At 34.2% G+C, this 22,973-nt stretch overlaps 1 protein-coding gene across 1 annotated transcript in view; it reads right to left on the reverse strand.

Moving 5' to 3' along the window:
• Nucleotides 1-22,973, reverse strand: part of TENM2 (teneurin transmembrane protein 2) — a 3,267,991-nt gene that overhangs the window by 2,867,879 nt on the left and 377,139 nt on the right. The window contains exon 4 of the mRNA XM_077757352.1: nucleotides 8,046-8,140. The gene's annotated coding sequence lies outside the window, so the exon portion shown is untranslated. The remainder of the gene's footprint in view (nucleotides 1-8,045; nucleotides 8,141-22,973) is intronic.

A 22,973-nucleotide genomic window follows, 5' to 3' on the forward strand; every position in this document is an offset into this window, starting at 1 on the left:
ATTTGTATGCTAAAAAATGAAGAGTACAAATAAAGAAAATCTAAATAAATGAAGAAATAAATAAAATAACATAAAATATTATATAAAAATAAAATAATATAAAATAAAATAAATGAAAGAAAATCTAAATAAATGGAGAAATATAATGTATTCGTATACTAGAAAACTTGATATTGTTATGTCATTTCTCCACAGATAGATCTAGAGATTCAATTCCATCTCAATCAAAATCCCAGCAGGATTTTCATAGATATGGACAAGCTGATTCTAACATTTGTATAAAAAGATAAGTAAACTAGAAAAGTCAAAACAAATTTGAGAAAGTAGAACAAAGTTTGAAGAGAATCAAGAAATTAGTATTTTATCAAGGTATTCATCAATACAAGGGGATAGATGATAGCTTTAAGGTGGACTGCTCTTTAACCAAGTTATCAGGTGAATGTCAAGTGAGATATATCATATTAAGAACATGGATGGCCTAAAAAAGGCACATCACTTTTTTGTTACTCTTGTCCTAAATGCATAAGCTCAATCTAATCATGAGAAAACATGAGATCAACTCAAATTGCAAAACATTCTGCACAATAAGTAGCCAGCATTCTCGAAAGTGTTAAATCATGAATGATAAGGAGAAACTAAGGAACACATTACAGGAGACTAAGGTGAGACATGACAGCTAAATGCAATGTGCAATTCTGGAAGGAAAAAAAAAAGGGACATTACTGGGACAAAAAAGAACTTGTGAAATCTGAATAATGTCTGTAGTTTAATTATGTCTGTAAATTAATTAACACCAACATTAAATTATTAGTTTTGTTAAATGTCCCATAATAATGTTAGATGTTGACTTTAAGGGAAACAAAGTGACATGTGCACCAGAAATTAACTTTCTATCTAAAATTGCTTCAAAGTAGGAAGTTTAAAAAAGGAAATAAAATTTAAAAAATTAAAAAAAAAATATTGTGTGATTCATTACTTATATTTATTAAATCTCATAATCACTTGGATAAAGAACAGTACAAAGAATAAAAAATGCAGCTTTTGTATTTATAGGAAATGATCACAATGATACTCTCAGATTTTTGAGAAAACAGCCTGCATTGCAGTATGTAGTATTTTGGTCAAATATAACCTATTTTTAAATATTTATTTTTTAAAGCTTCTTTCTCATCACTAACTGGGAGCAGTAAAAATGTTTCAGGGATTTTGAAGTAAGGATAATGACAATGCCCATCGACTAAAATGGAAAAAAGAAAGATGATGAGAAGTACAGGTATGAGTTGCAGGAAATAGAAAGCAGTTGTATCATCTTAGTAACATAGAAACGGAGAGATAAAAAGTCACAGAGGCTGTCATTCATCAATAGTTTATTAATTCCATCTGACTGCTAAGAAAATATCTCTTCACTTGTCTGATTTCATTCCTCCTTGATGAGTTATGGATCTTTTAGTAAATAACTTTTTGTTTCTTTACATTTCCCCAACTTAACAACTCAAGACTTGTGAAATCTAACATGACAATTTGTGTGAGCACTTAACACAATTCTGCACCCAAATTAATCATCTCCCAATCAGGACCACCTTTTTAGTTGCGAGTTTAAGAAATTCACTCAAAGCGAATTAAGCAACAAGGAAGTGATTTATTAAGTATATTAAGAATCCACAGAACAGAATTATCTCTAGCCTCTGCTAAATCTAAACCTCAAAATGTTATTAGAATACCTCTTTCTCTTCAGCTTTTTCTCGAAGTCTGTTTTCCTCTGTGTGGGCTTCATTAAGTGGGCTATCTTCACATGATAGGAACACTGATCTCCAGCAGCTTGACTATTTTGCTCTTTATTGATGGAAACTTCCAGATGATAAACAACATTGTTTTAAACTTCTCAAAAGAGCAAGGAAGTTATTGCCGGTTGTGACGTGTGTCCTGAACCAGTCCCATACCTAGTGAGTTGGAAGGGAGTAACTGATAAGGTCTGAGCTATTTCTTCCTCTGGGGAAGGATGTGTGATTTTACCTAGTCAAATTACATGAACAGAGCAAGATATTTATAAAGAGTTGTGATATCTTCAAAGAAAGAAAGTTGGAAAAATAACAAATAAATCCACTGTCGTTATTAATTTTTATTATGACAGTGATTATCATCATTCCTTAGGAACGTGTACCATCAGAAACAGATTAATTCTAATAATGTTTACCTTAGTAAAAACTTTTTTTAAAGTTTATTTATTTTGAGAGAGACAGCACTGGGGAGAGGTAGGAAGAGAGGGAGACACAGAGAATCCCAAGCAGGCTCCATGCTGTCAGTACAGATCCCGAAGTGGGGCTCAAACCCACAAACCATAAGAGCATGACTTGAGCTGAAACAAAGAGTTGGATGCTGTCTCAACTGAGCCACCCAGGTGCCCCAGTAAAAACTTCTTTTCGTTGGCTCCCTTAAGCCTCTCCTATTTAAATATCATAAAATTATATACACATATATATGTATATATAAATATGTGTGTGTATTAGAAATAGAAGACATTTACACCAAAATTTAAACATGCAAAATAAAATATAGCATTTTTCAAACATTTAATGACATCCCATACATAATAGATGGCATAATTTATAGAGAATAGAAATGCTCAAGAACCTGTATTTCATCATACTTTAAGAAAAATGATGTGCAAGTTCTTCTTTGCACTGTTAGAGTTGAAATATATGCACATTGTTTTTCAAATTTCATTTTCCATGTGAATGGTTTTCTTTTCTGAGTACGGTAATTAGTTGCATATATTTCTCCTTAGACTATGAAATAGAAAACAAGTAAACAATCCACCCACATCTTCTGTTTTATATTAAAGAATATTGTGTTAAAGAACAAGGGTGGGTGGTTAAATAAACATTATTAATGTTTATGTAGTCTAATTTACCTACTCTTATATTCCAGCTGCCTGTATTTCTTTTGCTATAAAAAAATCATGTTTCTGTGAATTTAAATGTACTTAACTTTGTGCAATCACTTTTACAAAGAAATATACTTTTATATTTTATCTAAAATGGAAACAATAGAAAATTAAATTTGGTACCTATGTACCATATCACTTTATTTTTTTATTGAAGCCATATTTTTATTAAAGGGAAGATGCAAATTATTATTGTTAAATGCAATTACATTACATTAATCTTATCTTTATCATAAAGTGTAAAAAATAATTGTAAAAAGAACTTTTGACTCACCATGGAAATATAAAATTGCTCAATCTAAAATATTGTAAATTACATATCCCAAAATTAGAAATACAAAACCCTACAATGTTAAGTTTTTCAAAGATAAATTAACATTAATCTTCTAAAAACTTAAAATCATATTTATGACGGCTGTCTTTTCATTCTTCCCACCTTTTTTCTCTAATTTTCTATAAAACTGGCTTCAAAGATGCCAACATCATTTCAGGGGTCATTTCCAGACCCAGGGCCAGTTCTAGCAGGCACACAGACAGATAATAGGTAATTTTCCCCCAATTTTTCACTATTTTCTAGTAGTTTTATACATAAGAGACAGTTGGTAAAGTTCATCTGCTTTACCGAGACTCTAAATGCCTTCCACTATTCACTGTGACATGCTACATGTCCAAAAAAGTACTTACAAATGAGGTACCCAAGAACCTGTTGTTTAATCTTTAGTTGACCATCACCCCTAGACTATAAAAAATGTTAGAGATACTCAGAGGAAGTTGGAATTTCATGAGAATATTCCTCTGGAAAGAAGTGCTAGTGTGTTATGAATATTGACTCCCCTATCCATGGAGTAGTAAAGCCTAGTGAAGAAGAGCTTTAGAAAGTCCATTCTTAGTGAGATTATCTGATTCATGGACTCAATACTAATGAGTGGAATTAAAGAAAAGGAACTGAGCAGAGAAGATGATGTGCTTCCTCTAGAGTTTGAGAAAAATGGTGGATCAGTGTCATATCACACATGAAGTGCAAAGACTAATTCTTAAAACAATGTCAGCTTATGGTTGTCCAATATTTCAACTTCAGATAATCTTGAAGTGTAAGGTGACTTCAACAAAAGAGCCCAGGGTTGGAGCAGAATAGATTATGTAGGTTCTGAAACATGGTATTTCGACGGGGGGTAGGGAGATTTATGAAAAATAATATAAATGGTATCTTAATTCTGAAAATTAACAAGACAATTTTTAAGCTTCTCAAAAGAGTAGCAATACATAATACATAAACATATTCGCTAAGTTCCTTCCCAGAGTCTGGAAGGTCCCTGAGTTAAATTCCATTAGCTGTAGGAAACATCCATTAGAGATGGAACCTTAGATATGCAGACTGAGAAATTATAATCAGCTGGTAGATATTTAGTGGCTCACTTCACAGTACAAAGAAGCCAGAAGATAAACCATGAAAGAGCGAAAGAATAAATTTTTCTGATGTACCTGAAAAGCTTCACTACTATGTAAGTCTTATTAATATTCCTATTTTATTAAAGAAAAAAAGGAATTCAGAAAGTTAAAACAACTTGACTAAGTTTACAAAGTCGAAAGAACAAATGAGGATTTGTATCCATGACTGGATGACCTCAGAATGGCCAGCTGAATACTTTTAATCACCATGTTACAGTGCTTCAACTGGACCTAACCTTGATCTCCTCAAGCCCAGAGGTCTAACCAGGAACAGAGCCCCCAGTTATTGACTCTGCCCTTAAATGTTGACTCTCTTGAACCAGCTTTCTGGCTCTTAACCTTGACCTACGAACCATCTTTTTAAAAAAAAATAATACTTATTTTGAGAGAGAGAGAACTAGCACAAGCAGGGGAGGGGCAGAGAGAGAGACACAGAATCTGAAGCAGGCTCCAGGCTCCATGCTGTCAGTGCAGAGCGTGACGCAAGGCTCAAACTCTCATACCACAAGATCCTGACCAGAGCCAAAGTCAGACACCTAACTGAGTTAGCCACCCAGGTGCCCCAATCTATGAATCATCTTAATCTCAATTTGTATTTCTGTTCTTGTCTCTCAACTCCTAACCACCAGTAATTCTGGCAGAAAAACTCTGACCAGGTTCTTCACCTAAACACTCCAGCAAGCTAAATGTCTCGTAAATGATAAAATATTTAAATAAACAACATTTCACTTATACGATATTCACCAAACAATATATACTTATACAATACAAAGCATGTATTAATAGATTTCTATAAAGCACTATGCTTGAGCTTTAAAAAGGGAAACCAAAACCATAAGTAAACAAGATAGTCCAAGCAAATAGGTATGAAGCAACAGGATTGGTCATTGGCAAGTAGGAGTTGGTGAATCACACAAGTGTTGGTTAAATAGAACTTGAAGAGACAAAGGCATAAATAAAACAAGTAGTAGGCCTCAAGCATTCCCTTCTCCTTTACCTTTCTTTTCTTTTTTCTCACTTTCTGAACTTTCAATTTCTATTTTGACTTTGAATTTTTATGACATTTGATGACCTTACAGTTTTGACTGTGGGAGTACCATTAGTGACATTGTTAGAACACAGTATTCATTTTCCAGTAATAATTTCCATCAGTGATGGTCAGTGGGGAAATTTCTAATCAAAACACTCAATCACATCTCACATATCAACACACTCTTGGGATTTTAAACCTGAGCATAACTTTCAAAGAAGTATGACTGTGTTATATGGAAAGACTAAGTACACCTGTGGTGTTCTGTTTCTCTGGTTTCCCCTTTCCCTGCTTGACACTGCTATCCTCCCTCTAAACAAACTCCTACAAACTAGATTGGGAGGGGAGTTAGAATAGACATGAAAAGGGTTAAACTTTGATCAGAAGCTTTGCATCCGCAGGATATCCTGAGTAAGCTGGGGAGTGGAACGAAACTCCCACGTATATTTATTTAAGGGTAGAAATGAATTGTGCTTCACCTTTTGTCTGGTTCACAACCCACAGAATCTCCCACACATTCAGGATATGAAAGAAAGAGAAGACTGCTATCTAAAGAATGTGAGGGGGCCTTTCATAAACTACATGTAAACCCAGTACGACGCACTGAGCAGTCATGGTTTTCTTCCTGTGTGGTAATGAACAGCATGAAATGTTATAAACAGCATTATCCCAAACAGATCTTAAGTATGGACCAGGAGAGTAATTCTCCAATGCTAGAATGGACAGTAAAGGTAGTGACCAAGTGAGAACATAGACTTCTTGGTGGCAAATATCAACCTTTTATAATTAGGTAAGGCAAGGGCCCAGCGGGTAAGTCACAACATAGAGGATGAAAAAGTAATGCTGGGAGCTTCTTTCAAGCAACAGCAGTATGCAAGTCATAGAAACCACCTCATCTCATCCACCTGGATTTAGATGCCATCTTAGGAAAGAGAAGGTGGGAGCAGAAAAGATGAGAGAAGGCTATGATGGAGTTTAAACCTAAAATAACTGAGAAACTGGACATTACATTTTCTGCTATCAAACAGAATAGTTAATTTGAATTAAAGAAAAAAGTAAAGAAAATGACATTTTCTCTTGCATCTGAATTTGTTCCCTGAAAATACCATACTTGCTAAAGGAGTTTATCAATGTTCATGTAACTGATCTATGGCTCAAGTTAATTCTTTTTATGGAGTAACTGAATATTCATGAAACTGCAGCTATATTATAATTATGATTCTCTGTCGGTATTTGAAATTCAGACTAGACAGGCACCCACATATTCCCAAGGGAATGGGAGCTATGCACCCCTTTGAAAACATTAGCAGGCCTTAATAAGCTACACCTCAAGAAATGCATCCTTACCACAAGGTGAAAGTCACAGGAAAACTGATACCCAAGCACAATTTTGGTAAAATACCTCTGAGGATTTAAATGAGCCACACTTTCACAATGATATAATTTTTTTTCTAAAAAGACAGACCCTTATTCTAAATATTCAGCTTCATTTAGAGCAGTTAGAGGCAGTGACAAATTTTGATTAACAGAAGTCTATAGCTGAAAATTTGCTGAGAAGTCGAGCTACCTTCAGCTATAATATTTTATAACTATGATATTTTTTTAATCCTGGGAGAATATTTTACTATCTTTCTAATGATTTTGACTTTCTAAAGTGAAATCCCATTTATAAATATTCTAAAATGTTAAGCAATCTGCACTGCTATAATACATTCTAAGATGAAATGCAGGTGGGGATAGGAAGAGGAAGGGTGTTAATTGATTAAAAATATTAGTTTTGAGTGGAGGATTGCAGAGGATGTCAAAGCTTAGTTCTACTAAAAGATTCAGTGCCAAATTATATACTGTATTAAACAACATAAGCAGCATTAAAAATTAACAGCAACTCAGCATTAAGTCCTGATTATATTGTCAATGAAGATGATAATTGGGAGAGTTTAAAATAAAATTTGCAATAAAGGAAAGAATGTCATTACTTCAAGTACTTCTATGATACTGTGTTTTTTACTTCAACTTTTGTTTAAAGTTACATTGTATTAACCACTAATAACCAATGAAATATGGTTTAGGGAGAAAATGCATGTGGAATGCAATTACATGTGAGTTGAAAATAGGTGATGTCACAGACATAGACTAGTAAAGCTCTTTATATTTTTTTCCCCAGTCCTAGAAATAAAGATGTCAGCCCACTTAGAATTCTGGAGGAAAGATTATCATAGGATAGTTGGCATGTGGTACTGCCAATTTAAAGAATGCTCAAGGTTGAAATGTAGAAAGAATAAAGATTATGATCCATTAACCAAACTCTGAGACATACATATCAGAGAAAGGAAACAAAGTGGAAGGTAAAGAAAGTCATAGAAGATGAACATATTTACACTTTTTACATATGTTATAGATTAATTTGCCAACTTGCTTGCAAAATGCACATAGTAATGTTAAACATGTGAAATATAAAGTCTTAATTCCTAATAATACTATAATCCTTTCTCTTTTACCTCTATTATTCTACTAATTATAATAACTAGCACTTAATAAGCAGTTACTTTGTGACAATGGGATAGCATTTTGGTATAACTTGAGCCTTAAAAAAAAGATAAGGTAAAAACTATTATTACTCACTGACAGAGGATAAGATAAAGTCTTGTAAGAGGAAGAGAGACTGTGCTCCCCCAATATACTCCACTCTGTATCTTCGCCCTCTTGCTTCCCTTTCACTAGAATAAAAAAATATATATCAACTCTAATCTTTTTTTCAATATTTTCTTTCTTCCATATTTTAAGATAATATGCTTATATAGTTATTTATTATTTTTCTTTGTAGACATTTGTTGTTTAAATTTACTAAATCATAAGAGGATTTAACTTTTTGTATAACATGTTCTCAAAACACACTTTTTTCTCTATACTTCCAAAGAAAAGCACTTGTTCATAGAAGATGACATTCCTTTCTTTTTTTAAAAAAAAAATTTTTATAGTTTATTTATTTTTGAGACAGAGAGAGACAGAGCATGAGTGGGGAAGGGGCAGAGACACACACACACACACACACACAGAATCTGAAAGAGGCTCCAGGCTCTGAGCTGGCTGTCAGCACAGGGCCCGACACGGGGCTCAAACCCACGAACCATGAGATCATGACCTGAGCTGAAGTTGGACGCTTAACCAACTGAGCCACCCAGGTGCCCCGACATTCCTTTCTTTATATATGTATATTTTTTCTTATAGTCAATAATTGACTGTTATCAATTACTATTACTGTTTGTAAAATTGAAGGAATTACACCTTAATAGTTCTTTTAAAATTGAAATTTGGATTATAAACTGTGTTTGTGCACTTTGTGTAAAAGGTCACTATTAGTCACAAGATCATGGACAAAATTATACAAAATAAAAATATTCTAGGCATCATTAATATAGTTTTCTGTTTGAAGGTATAATATCATTTATACGTTTAAATAAAAAATTGTCCAATTGGTTTTAGATGCCTAACAGTAATAAATATAGCAAATATATTCAGAGAAAAAATCAAGATAAAATATGTTCATGAAAATATAAAGCTGAGCTAGAAGTACACATGGTACCTGAGACTTTTAAGTTAATAAAAGGAAGTTACACATAAGCTTCTTTGCAAGTAGATCAAAGAAAAAACAGCATTAATTACTGTATTCCCAGGCTCTAAAGGACTCAGCTATGGAAAGGAATGGAGAGGTCCCTAAGTATGCAATAATTTCACAATCAGTAGCATATAAACATACATCATTGTCACAATTTTTATAACTTCTTTCTTATTGATAAAGGCACTTCTTCATCTTGCATAGAAATTTTTGAAATAGAAGTTTTACACTTAAATGTTGTACTAGACAGAGTTCAGTCATACATGAAAACAATAGTATTTGTATACATATAAAGCAGCAACCCAAATATGCCAAGTACATGCAACTGACAGAAATAAAGATATCAAATTTTATAGAAAGTTTTATGTTGAAGCTTAAACTATTCCAGCTATCTAATATCTGCTATAGCAATTGGTTCAACTACGTGTTAATTTACAAAAAAGATGTAAGTATCTGGAGAAATTACTTTTAAAGCCATTTTCACTCTTAGGACTTGCAAGCTTTTAAATACAGTTCAGAGTGGGATCTTGAAATACAAAGTAACATAAAATGACAACCTCTAAGAATGTTTATTTATCAAAATTAAAAATCTGCTAAAACAATCCTTACTACAGCATGACAAGTGAGAAATACACACACACACACACACACACACACACACACCTCAAAACAGAAAACATCTGTTCTATATTTAATTTGGAGATCATTACTGAAAACATAGGTCAATTAACTCCTTCTGTTAGTTTTTCATTTTTTAGGGATTACTTTAGACTGTCAGATTCTATTCAAGGAATTAGTTAGTGAAAACAGTGAAATCAGTTGTTAAATAATTCTGTTAAAAATAAAGACAATAAGGAACTGCTCCTAAGTTCAGCTTCTTTTCCCTGCTTGGTATATCACTGCACACCTATCACCAGGCATCAGACACTCATGCTTTCAGCTTCACTGTGCTCTCTGACTTCATCTCATCCATGTCATCTCATAATAAGCCTGGCAAATGTTACCTCCTTTCCTTTCATAATTGCCACAATCTCAATTTATACTAGGGCCAAGGAAACTGCTTTACAAATGTCTCTTCATTTTACGTCACTTCTTGAGGATCTATCATCTTTACTATATTCAAAAGTTTTTCATTACTCACACCTAGCAGTAAAACATTTATGAAGTCAAGTCCGCCCCTACTTTACATAGTAGCATTTATTTATAACATTGTGCATTGTATTACAGTGCTAATACATTTTTCACATGATAAAACATGACATAATAGATGCTTGAATGGTGAGATGAAGATAATATTTTAAATTGCTTCCAGAGCATGATTACAAATTTATATCATTAAAAATAGTGGGTATTTTTGTGTACACTAAATTGTCCTCTTAATAATTTGTTTTTGGCCAACTTATAAGCTATCAGGTCATAAATGTCTGACCTCATTATATTGGTGACCGACAGTTTATGATTAATTCTGTGGCATCACTGTCATTTTTGTTGATTGCTTATGCTTGCTTTATTAAAATGATCTTCATATTTTTTTGTAAAACATGCATGCTTTTTGCAAAGTTAAGCTTAAAGTTGGATAATATAACGCATGAATCCACTGCCAGACAGACATAAATGCTGATAAGTGCAGTGAACTGAATGCCAGAAGAAATGAAGGAAGCAGTGCCATTTCCACTGGTTTGGAATCTCCACAGTCTCCTAAGGATACTTTAATGACTATATGTGATACGAAATTGTATGACACCCAGACCAAATTGCCAGTGCCAGATGAACCCATATAGTACTGCAAAGTTGATTATTGTAATACTGTAGATAAAAAAACAAATAGTAGTTCCAATATTGTGTTCAATATCTCAATGGATTGTGATGTCCAATGTAATTCTAAAGCACAGGTCTGATCACATCACTCTACTTCATAAAAATTTGAGGGGTTCTCCACTGTTTTAGTAAATTACTTTCACATTTCAGAGAGTCTTATATTTCCTAATTAATTTTTCATGTATGTGCCATATGTTCTCATCACTTAGAAATACACATATTTCCAAAATACATGCCATACCCTCTCATTAATGGGTTTCTGTTTAAGCTTTACCTTCTATATTAAGTATTACTCCAATTACCATTTCCATCTGTCAAAATACCACAATGAAATTTCTTTAGATTGGTTAAATAAATTAATTTCCAGTGTATATTTCATTTTGATCATATTTCTTTCATAAAACTAACCATGCAGTGATCAGAAGAGGGTGTGGCTTAACACACAGTATAATTATACCATCAGCCACATCCAAGAGGCAATGGACAAGTGAAATGAACTAAGATATCTACTTTGCCCTAAACAGAATTGCCTTAAATAGATTGGCTGAAGATCAATACTTGGAGCCTCGCGTTGACAATTTCTGAAATGTTATACCTTCAAAATATGGATGTTCAGCAAAATGACTAAAATATTCTACTGATAAAATTAAATAATGGTACTTTCAACTATAATTTTTTTCCCTTTAACTTTAATCATTCTGTTTCTCCACAGATATTTCTTAAGTAATTGGTACCCTAATTATTACATGTACTAGAATACATAATTTCCCTTTCAATTTGTTTTAGTTACTTGAGGTTGAATATAGTTGTATGTCATGTGACTCAAAGTACAAAATGATTTCTGGTAGTGAACAACTGTGAAAGCCCATATTCTGCATTAGTAATTGACAACATTTTGTATAAAGGTATAAGGAGTAAATGTTTTAGTGTTTGTGGATCATAGGGTATTGGTTGTATCTATTCTGCTCCAATGTTGTAAATCATACATAAACAAATGAGGTCTGGAAATATTTCAGTAAATTTCTGTCTACAGACACTGAAGTTTTAATTTAACATACTTTTCCTATGTCAAGAAATATTCTTCTTCTTTTGACTTTTTTCCAAACATCAAAAATGTTTGGGGGTGCCTGGGTGCCTCGGTTGGTTGGGCATCTGTCTTCAGCTCTCGGTCATGATCTCCTCATTCTGGTGTTCAAGCCCTGCACTGGGCTCTGTGCTGACAGCTCAGAACCTGAAGGCTACTTCAGATTCTGTGTCTCCCTGCCTTTCTCTGTCCCTCCCCCACTCATGCTCTGTCTCCCTCTCTCAAAAATAAATAAGCACTAAATTTTTTTTAAATGTTTAAAAGCATCCAGAGCTCAAGGGCTGTACAAAAAGTCAGTAGATTGCTTTTGGACCATGGTCCTTAGTTTGCTCCCTCATGTCCTAGAACACTGATTTCCAAATCAGTTGTGTTTCTGCGCCATGCACTAATTTGTGACGTAAGTCAGAAGTGAAGAGGGTAAGACTCCATATGAGAACATTGTCATTTTTAACCTGTTTTTGTTTGTTTGCTTGGTTGCTTGCTTAATTTGGTAGATATGTGTGGAATATGCGTCCAGTGCTATTTTTATCTTTCATTTTTATTTATTATTACTATTTTTTAACACTACCATTCTCAAAGAAGGAAAAGAACCAGACATCTGAATAGGTTGAAGTCAGAAACACAAAATAAGAAACTCACTTGAAGGATAAGCTTAGTTACTCCTAGTATCTATTCTAATTGAAAATAGCTAGGCCAAAAGGAAAGACCTTGGCATAGTCAGGGTAGCTTGGACAGAAAAAAATGGCTAAGGTTAGAGAAACCATGCCTACCTTGCTGAGTGGCTAGAGTAGCAGAATGAGTAACTGGATCAACTGGAGTAGCTGTGGAAATAGATGTGGCAATTGCATAAAAGTCATCTTGGAAAAGTGAATTTTGAGGGACAAAAAGTAAAATGAGGTATCCTTCTTTTATTTCTTATTTATTTTTTTTATTATTTCTTATAAATGTTTATTTTTGAGAGGGAGATTGAGAAGGGGAGGGGTAGAGAGAGGGGGACAGAAGATCAAAAGTAGCCTCCACACTGACAGCAGCAAGCCCAACATGGGAGTCAAACCCATGAACTGTGAGATCATGACCTGAGCCGAAGTTGGACACTCAACCAACTAAGTGATCCAAGTGCCCCAGGGATCCTGTTTTTAAATACAGGGACCCAGGGGCACCTGGGTGGCTCAGTCAGTTAAGCATCCAACTTTGGCTCCAGTCATAATCTCACTATTCCTGGGTTAGAGCTCTGTGTCAGGTTCTGTGGTGACAGCTCAGAGATCAGAGCCTGGATCCTGCTTCAGATTCTGTCTCCCTTTTCTCTGCCCTTCCCCAACTCATGCTGTCTCTGTCTCTATCAAGAATAAATAAACATTTTTAAAAAATTAAAAAATTTTTAAAAGGGACCCAACACTTCCTTTGCTTGTATTCATTCATTCATTCATTACTTAATGTTTGTTTGTTTGTTTTTAAGAGAAAGAGAGAGTTATCAGCATAGAGCCTGACAGGGATCTGGGTTACAGGATGGCAAGATCATGAATTGAGCCAGAATCAAGAGCCATATGTTTAACTTACTAAGTCACCCAGGTGCCCCTCTTTGCTTGGCTTTAAACAAACTTAGTTCTGGCATTAGAAAAATCTCTATCATAATTCAACCTATCAAAACTGTAAGTTCCTTATGTGCAGATTCAACTTTATCAATTATTATATATGCTCTATGTGTCTATTAAATATTTTAAATGCAATAATACTAATTTTGGTGTTTTTTAGAAGTTGATTGAATAAACTACTAGAACAATATAAATTAGGCTTGGGCAATAGGACCCACTTTACTGATGAATGAAATCAAACTGTTAAGGAATGAATACATTATCACAGTAATCCAGTTGTAAATTTGAAACAGAATAAAAGACCTGGTTTCCCAATTTTTGTTCATATGGATCAAGATAATACTAAACAACAATGAACCTTAATTTCAAAAGCTCACTTGGTTCTAATATGTTTCAGGACATATTCTCAAAGCTGATAAATAAGAGGAGATGTAGTTTGAATTTATAGCAGCAATTTGAATATCCTTTCTATTTTCCAAATACTAACTGTGGTCAGGCTATTAAACTGGTGAAATCTAAGAAATTACCTTGTCCATTTTAATATGGTTGAAGATATCTCGGCTAAAGAATTACTAAGTGACACACAGAATCTCTATCTGTGTTTAAAGGGAAGGAACAACATAAAAGAAAAAAATCTGGAAGGAAGGAAGGAAGGAAAGAAGGAAGGAAGGAAGGAAGGAAGGCAGGCAGGCAGGAAGGAAGAGGGAGGGAGGGAATAAAGAGAGAGAAGAAGGAATGGAAGTAGTTTACTGTATTTCAAATAATTAAAAATACCTTTGAGTAAGAAAACAGAAGCTCTGAATTCTAGAAACACATTTACTCTCTTAAAAATACAAGGCATATTGTAAAAAGTCAAAGAGCATATATGACTGATAGCTTTTGAGAGTTTTTCTAGCTTCCCTCCCAATGGACCCTATTTTGTCTCCCTGATTTAACCTAAAACACAAAATAATAGTTTGTTGTCATTTCCAGCTTTAAATTACTTGACCTAACTAAGGCTTAGATAAAGATGCAAAATCAATCCATTGAATTTAAGGCAAGATTTCACCTTTGAGGTCACTATAGCAATTAGCACTTCTACTATCATGTTAAAAATCACTTAATAGAACACCACTAAAAATATAACCCCTGCAAATCACAGTATTTTCTTATGTTTTCATTGAAATGCCATGTGATATAAGAGAAAGTAATTTTGCAATACTCTAGAGTCTAATTTACTTTTTTAACAAGTGCCATGCTGAACAATGTTCCTTGACAAAAATAAATGATACTTTCACAGACACTTTCAAACAAGGCAATATGCTCAAACTTGTGGAAAATATTTAAAGAAAGATGAATCCTGACATTGAAATAATTTTGGTGATGGCCAAAATATATGGAACAGGTGGTTTCTAACATATAAAGGAGTCACCTGCATGTCACCCTGATGAAATTTTGGGGTGATGGGAATTCGGATCTGACAGCCAAGAAAGGATTCTCGAATATATTGTTGATGCAAAAGGGTGAATTTATTAAAGCACAGGGACAGGACCTATGGGCAGAAAGAGCTGAACTGGGGTTGTGAACAGTGACTGGTTATATACTATGAAGATAAAGTCAAGAGGGAGTGTCTTAAAGGGATTTCCATTGCTTAAGACAGATAACTGGTGGCCTAGCTACTGTCAAGCTAAGGTTGTTTTTCCCTCTAGCAAAGCACTAACACTAAGACAGTTTCTGGACATTAGGCTCTTGAAGCGATTGTCCTTCTCTTGTAACTGTATTAAGATATTCCTAAACCGATGGAGACTCTATCAGTTTAACCATTTGGTTTCTGTCCTTTCCTTTGTTTGGAGTCAGCCACGAGCTCCTATGGAAAATTACACGTCCCACCTTGGGGGGTGGGAGTGGTGGAGGCCAGGGGTGCTAGCTTGTGCTTGGCCCTCAGCTTGCCTTATGGTCCTTCAGAACTCCACCTTCCTTTACTTTGGACACACAATTTTCATTCTACCACCTTCACTGAATTGCTGAAAATTAATGGTAAAACTGGAAAGAAAAAAAAAAAGAACTTGTAAATTTCTGGAGCATGTGGACTTAGAAGTGAATAAAGTACAAAAGAAGCAATTTGATTACACCAAATATATGAATATTCTGCCCAGGAAAATCCGTCCTTACAATTTAGAAGGTTTCCTCTTTATTTATTCACATTGCTTAAGGTTCTTCTTATTAGAGATCCATCTCAATTAACAAAAATCCAATGAAGGTGGAGAAATTGTTGTTACTATTAGTTAGTCACCTATTTGTATACATGATTTCATCACATGACTAAATTTTGCTGACTTTATATGCCCTAAAATGGCTTTGATTTTAGTTTATGTGTTTCACATCTGAGGAATCACGTGATTTTAGTTAACTAGGGTTCTTGCCTCAGAGAATGACAAATTTGGGTAAAGTAGCGGGTGGAGGTTTTAAGGCAATTGTTTTCAAAGTGTGGCTCTGGTCCAATAACATCAACATCCACTGGGAACTTGTTAGAAATGTAAATGACTGGGCCCCACTCATTCCAGATGTACTGGAAATTCTGAGGGCCTGGGTGATCTGAGTTTAACAAGACTTCTAGATGATATCAACACATGCTTATTTTTGAAAAGCACCAGTTTAGGGCAGTGGGAGAGACCCAGGAGACTTGAGAAGAAAATCATTAGGAGGTAGGTCATAAACATAGAAAGCAGGACAACTTTCCTTATTTCAAAAATTTTCCAAGGATTATTAGGGCCATGGTATATCCCAGCATACCAGGAATACCAAAACATAACTTTGAGATCAGTCTAGGAGTAAAGAGGTTTAACTGAGACAAATAATGGGCTCTGATGTAAAATCCATCTCTGGTTTTGAACACTGAGTATAGATGGTTTGTGCTTCCTCCAGCTTATTTTGTTCTTATTACGCTGCCCTCCAAAAGAAAAACCACGTGTGAGGCACAGCGAGCTTGCCAAGGACATGTGGTATGGTGGGTCATTAGAGCACCCAGCTACAGTCCTGCAGTGTCTTAGGGCATCGAAGCCCTGGTTTAATGTATGTACCTCAATCCCTGGTCTACCATCCCATCTTCAGATTTTAATGACTATCCTACCTCAAGACTATCATACTTCTATTCTCATTGTGTCTTTGCTTGGCATTCAGCAGCAATTCTCTCCTGCTTTGACTGTGAACTCAACCTTGAGTATTTCCTCTTCTTCATTCCTTTAGCTAATGTATAACTGAGGCTTTCACACAGTTCCTTGGTCCTCTGAGCTATGACAATTTCCTTTTCTGAACTATAATAATCTGACTTGACTCCATTGCAGTCAACCAAGCAAAGCCCAAATGTCACCCTCCCCAAGTCTCTATTTAGTTTTTAACTCTAGCTTCCCCAGCTTTGCTAATCCTGTCTACTCTTATGACGGGAGAATATAGGATTCAGTAGGCAGAGAGGGAAACATTAGGGCCTGAGGTCTCTGGGTGGGGGAAAAATACCTATTTTGGAACAATGCTGGAAGGGTCTGACCACAGCAAGCTCTCTCAGGCATAAAGTTCCCCTTAAGAATATAACAGACCCCCACCTACTTCCCCTTAGGTTCCCCTCAGGAATTTGACATAAGATCGAGGTATGGCCATAGACCGCCCCTCATACAATGGACAACCCAGCACCAAGAGATATCCAGCCAATAAGGGTAGAACTTGAGAAGTAACAAGGGGGAACAGAAGGGGGAGGGCTGACCAGAACCTTACAAAACGAGGACCCTTGCTCACAGTCCACGGGCATTCACTTTCAAATGTCCCCTCTCTGTAAAGAGAGCTTTCTTATTATTCTTCCTTTCTAATCTTATACTCTAATAAACCTTGGCCTGCTGCTCATTTTGTGTCCACCTCTTCGTTCTTTGAAGCAGTGAGACAAGGAATCCCAGGCATTGTGGTAAATCCTGCAACATCATCACACTACTTTTAGTAAGGAGTTTATCAGTAGACCAAGGGCCAACTCATTTATACAAGAATTAGCTGATGTATGTCCTATCTATCATTGTGTTCTTCCCTGATAGATGTGACTATCAGGGAGTACTTTGTTTTCTTCACAGATAGCACCCAAAACCATAAGCCTCTGTATTTGGACCTTCAACAGGATCCAAAATTCTAAATTTGGTAAATTCTATGCTTCTTCTATGAAGAAAAAGGATACTCTTCATAAATAATCATAGTTAACAACTATTTGAAGATCATCAACTATGTGGCTAAATGCAGGAAATACAGCCGTACTATGCTACATACAAGAGCACTGATGCGGAGGGAAAACATGCATTCAATGAATTTATATCTTTGGAAGGTTACAAATACCAAAAAAATGATAATATCAGTTATTTAGTCACAGCTATTATATATACTATGAGGGGGACACATTAGATACAATAGGGGGGAGAAAGACTGAAGCATATTTAGGGTCCAGTAACACTTCCTTGAAGAAGGGGGATTTAAACAAAGACATTTAAATACATAAGAATTATCTGGACAAGGCTGAGTATTAGGTAAGTGGTGTGGCAAACCAGGGTTTATAGAAATACCTTCAGGCAAAACATTTGCATCATGCTTTCAAAGAACTGAAAGGCCCAGAATGTAGACTGAGGGAAGAAAGCTGCAACAAATGATATAAGGCTGTTAACGCAGGCAAAAAGGAGATAGATCATGTATGAATACAAAGACCATTTAGTTTTTATTCAAGTATAGCTGGGAATCATCTAACCCTTGCAACTCAAAGTATCATCCATGAAACCCTGGCATCAACTGAGAATTTGTTAGAAATACAGAATCTCTGACTCCACCCCAGAGTTAACTAATCAAAATTATTTTACGAATCTTACAGTGATTTAAGTGCATACTAAAGTTTAAGGAATATTGTAAAGGATGTAAGCAGGAGTAACATCAACTAATTTAGATATTGTAATATTGTAGCTATAAGGACTCCAGATTTGGCAAGGAGCAGAGAGAAGAGTGTTCAGAAAAGCCGATTAATATTCAGTTCATTGGGATATAATATTATGTGTATTATATTAGCATACATGATTGGCTTGAAATATATTAAGAGGGTTAATTTCAGGACCTGGTGATTGGCCAATCAATGAAGGCTGATGCTGAATGAGGCGTTACAGATACTCCAAAGGTTTCTTCCCCAAGAATTAATACTGTCATCACTGACAGAGAATTCTGCAGAAGGAACACATCTGGGGAGAAATTTGAGTTTACTTGTGAACCATACTGGATATGTACAAAAATGTCATGTTACAAAAAATAATGCCTAATATTTAGAGATGATTTTACTGTTTAAAAAGTATTTTCCCCACATATTATTTTAGTGGTTTCTGATGTGGGAAACAAAGGCAGATGGAAATGGCAGATAAAATTATATTTCTTTATAGCCTGCAGCCCATTGGCAAAGACTTGAGGGAGGCAGAGTAAACTGTTTCTCCAGGAACTCCCTACTGTCTTAATGCTAATGATTTGCTAGAGGGAAAAACAACCTTAGCTTGACAACAGCTAGGCCTCCAGTATCCTGTGAGTCTTCTTTACCGTATGAAAATCTCATTGGAAACTTCCCCTGGACTTTTACCTCCCCCAACTCCATAGTATATAATCAATCTCTCCTCATGATCCCAGGGTAGCTCTTCCTGCCCTCGGGTTCTGTCCCCATGCTTTAAAAAAATCACCGTGTTTGCACCAAAGACATCTTCAAGAATTATTTCTTGGCTGTCAGTTCCAGAGACCATGAAAACCCACGTCATCCCAAAACCTCATCAGTTTCTACCATAATTCTACTTAAAGGTGAGCTTCAAGGGCAGAGGAAATATAAGAATTTTCTTCCAATAAGAAGAACAAGTACAAAGATGTAAAGGGGCAAGAGTAAGCAAGCAGGTAAGCAAGCAGGGCTCTTGTCAGAAGAAAGAGGGTGCTCATTTGGACCAGGATGAGGACATGGAGATGGGTCAAAACGGGAAGGTCTATTCTTCAAAGAGAACTTACAGGACACATGAATGAAGATGGCATCCATGAAGACATGTTGAGTTGGATACACAATCTTAAAATCAGGAGATAGGTCAAATCTGGCAATGTAATCAGTAGGCCCTGTTCAGAAGTCAAGATGAGACACCCACTAAAAGAGTTTGGCTAAAACAAAACCAAAACTGGACACATAGAAATAAGCACTAAATTACTCCAAAATTTTAAGGCAAAGTAGAAAAGAAACTAGAAAAGGACTTTATTTTCTTGGTTATTCATATAAAAACATATATTCTTTTTAGTTAATAATGAGTAGGATTTATAATCATTTAATCACTTTCAAAACTTGAAATAAGTAATAGAGTCTTACCATTAAGAGATTTTTAAAGTTTTTTTTTCTAAAATATGTGTTTGTACATTTTAGTTTGTATAGTTTATATTCCAGTTGTGTACAAGGCTTTTTTGACATTATAGCTGTATATGTTATTGCTTAGATATTACTTCATAAATCATATATTTTAAATGATTTCTTGATGTTAAGAGTCATATATGTAAGAGTAAATTAGAATTTATCTGACAGCACTGCATGAATTAAAAATATTTTAAAGATTTCTTTATTTTTCTTTCTATAATATGTAAATATTAAACATACATTTAAGTTTATATTAAATATCATATTTAGCTTTACTTAGTGACTTATTTTAAAGTTTCTTAAAAATTTCTTTATTTTTTATTTATGTTTACTTTTATATTGGACAAAAATGCAGTAAGTCCACAATAATAAAAACAGGAAAAGTAATAAGCATTACTTTTTTTGAAAGTAATATGAAAGGGGTAATTTCCATGGAAAAGCTCTGAATCATGAAGAACTGTGAAACATTTTCAAGGAGCAGGAAGGAGAACTATAGCCCAGATGAGAATAGACAGAAATAGAGTGCTCATGGCAATCTAACATGCAGAAAAAAGATTGTAGCATGACTGAAATTCCCATCATCTAAAACTGTCAGCTAAACCATTTTAGGAATATTAGTAATATTGTAAGAGGAAAAAACAGCCGAAACGTGACTACAAATGAACAAACAACAACCCAGAATACCAATGCTCAGAGAAGTTTCATCAAAGGATGAGCTATTATTATGAGTGTGGTTTGAAGAAAAGTATTTTCATCCACAATGTATAACATCCCAAATCTAGTATCAGGAATATAAAAGACTTAACGTGAATTATACAATTAAAATAATAGTAATAATAACAACAGTAATAATACATGACAAAATTATTTGGCCTGATTCCATGACTTCATTTGTTTGATAAATACATTCATTATTACAGGAATGAAATTACTATCACTTTTTAAAAAACTTCTCACATGAGCTCAGTACTGATCTTATATTTACAAATGATACAAGAGTTTTGGAAACTGGACAAAGTACTTCACAAAGAGGAAGAGAAAAACAAACAGATGCTGATTTCACCATAGGATACTCTGTCTGACATTCTTCTTTCCTTAAGGAAATGAGCAAACTGAAAGAATCATTGTTGCCTTTCAACAGAACAAAAATAACTATTCTTGAAAAGAGATCCTTCTTCTGTACATGTATAGAATGAAATTATGAGTACCTGAGACTTTTTAATGGTCTACCATTGAAAAGAAAATCTATAGTACATTCATTAAAGTTTCTCTCTGGGATAACAAATTATAAACATGAAGACAATTGAAGGCCTGAAATCATGATTTTGTTTTTCAAAGTTTTCAAATGTCTTCATAGGATCCAAAGTAGGAAAACTTCCCAGAGTAGCCAATGACAGGGCAGCCAGGAAAAGTGAAAAGTACCAGGATTGTACATGTTTACATTCCTACTTCATTCACTAAAATCTTCTGAAATTTTGTTAACTGATTTTTTTAATGGTAGGTTTTAGAATATCAGAACTTGCATAATATTAATGGTATATTTTTATAACATAATTGAATCCCACTTAATGCTTGGCAGAAAAATGAAACATTTTATCTACATTTTTTAACATGTGAATATGAAATTCTTCATTTTGCAATATAATCTGGAAAAACAACCTATTTATAACACTGATTTTATAGTTAATATATTCTAAGGTCCAAATATCAATCTAATAAATACACAGTGGAAATATAATTTGTTTGTAATTTGGATGACATTAGAATTTTCTAGGATTATCTATGCATTTACACATATTTATTTAAAAAATAACCACCTAGAGAAAAGCAGTAATTAACTAAAAAAATAAGACAAGGAAAATACTATAATGCTCTTTTAAATCGTTTATAAGAATAGCAGAGAGCCATCTTCTAGAACACAAATGTTTCTCTACTATACAAAAGACTTGGTTTCTCAACCATATGAAAGAAAGAACAAACAGAAAATGTTCAATGTACCCTGAGAAAAAAGAGAAATTTAGATTAAACTTTTGGAGAAATTTCTACCATAAAAGACTCCAACAAGATACAGTGGTACATGCCATCTCTTCAGAAGACTTTAAGAAATTATAGACAATCATCTCAAATTAGAAGTTAATGCTGTATCTAGAAGAAATTCTTTTCTTTCAGTTCTACTTTTCATCACTCCTATTACTACTACTACTATTACTACTACTACTGCCACTACTATTATTTTAACTTCCCTTTCAAATCTAGATGACCTTATATTTGCACCATGAGAATCTGGTAATTTCTGCTTCAGTATTCCTAACTTTCATTTGTTTTGACTAATGCCTATTAGTTTTTGTTCACCCTCTGTAAAATTAAAATACACATAGAGAAGACAATGTTTCTTAAATGTTGCAGAACGCAGTTTTTCAAAGATTAATTTTATACTAAAAGAAAACTCCCATTACTCTGACAAAAATAAATAATAATGTAAGATATCCTAAATGATTTGCTTGGAATCAGCCAGTTAAATCACTGTTTAATATTTACTGGTAAAAAAATGATTAAGTCTAAATTTCATCATTGTGGCATACTTAATTAAAAGGGTCTTTCAAGAACCTTTCATACTGAATTGTTAATCTAATACATTTTTAAGAGGCATTTTCATAATACTTGGGATACTCAGAGCACACTTGATAAGGTATTTCTCTACTGGTTTAAAGCATTTTTGTTTGTTTCTTTGTTGTTTGAATGTCCTTCTCTTTATATTACCATTGTTAAACTTTCTTAAAGAAGTAAATCTCAGATGGATCTCTGGAAATGCTACATGTGGATGAACCACAAAAACTGCATTCTGTTCAAATCAACCTTGAAAACACAGTGAAACTCTTAAGTAATGAGAATCCTGATTTTTAATGAAAAATGAAAGAGCATGATAGAGTCAAATATGGTAAATAAGCATAAATTAAAAGGGTAAATCTTCAGAGAAAAGGTCTTTTACTTTTTTTGTTATCAAGTTATTTTTTGGAGAAGCATGTAT

This window comes from Crocuta crocuta, unplaced genomic scaffold (genome assembly GCF_008692635.1).
Source record: "Crocuta crocuta isolate KB4526 unplaced genomic scaffold, BGI_CrCroc_1.0 scaffold131, whole genome shotgun sequence".
NCBI classification, from domain to species: Eukaryota; Metazoa; Chordata; class Mammalia; order Carnivora; family Hyaenidae; genus Crocuta; species Crocuta crocuta.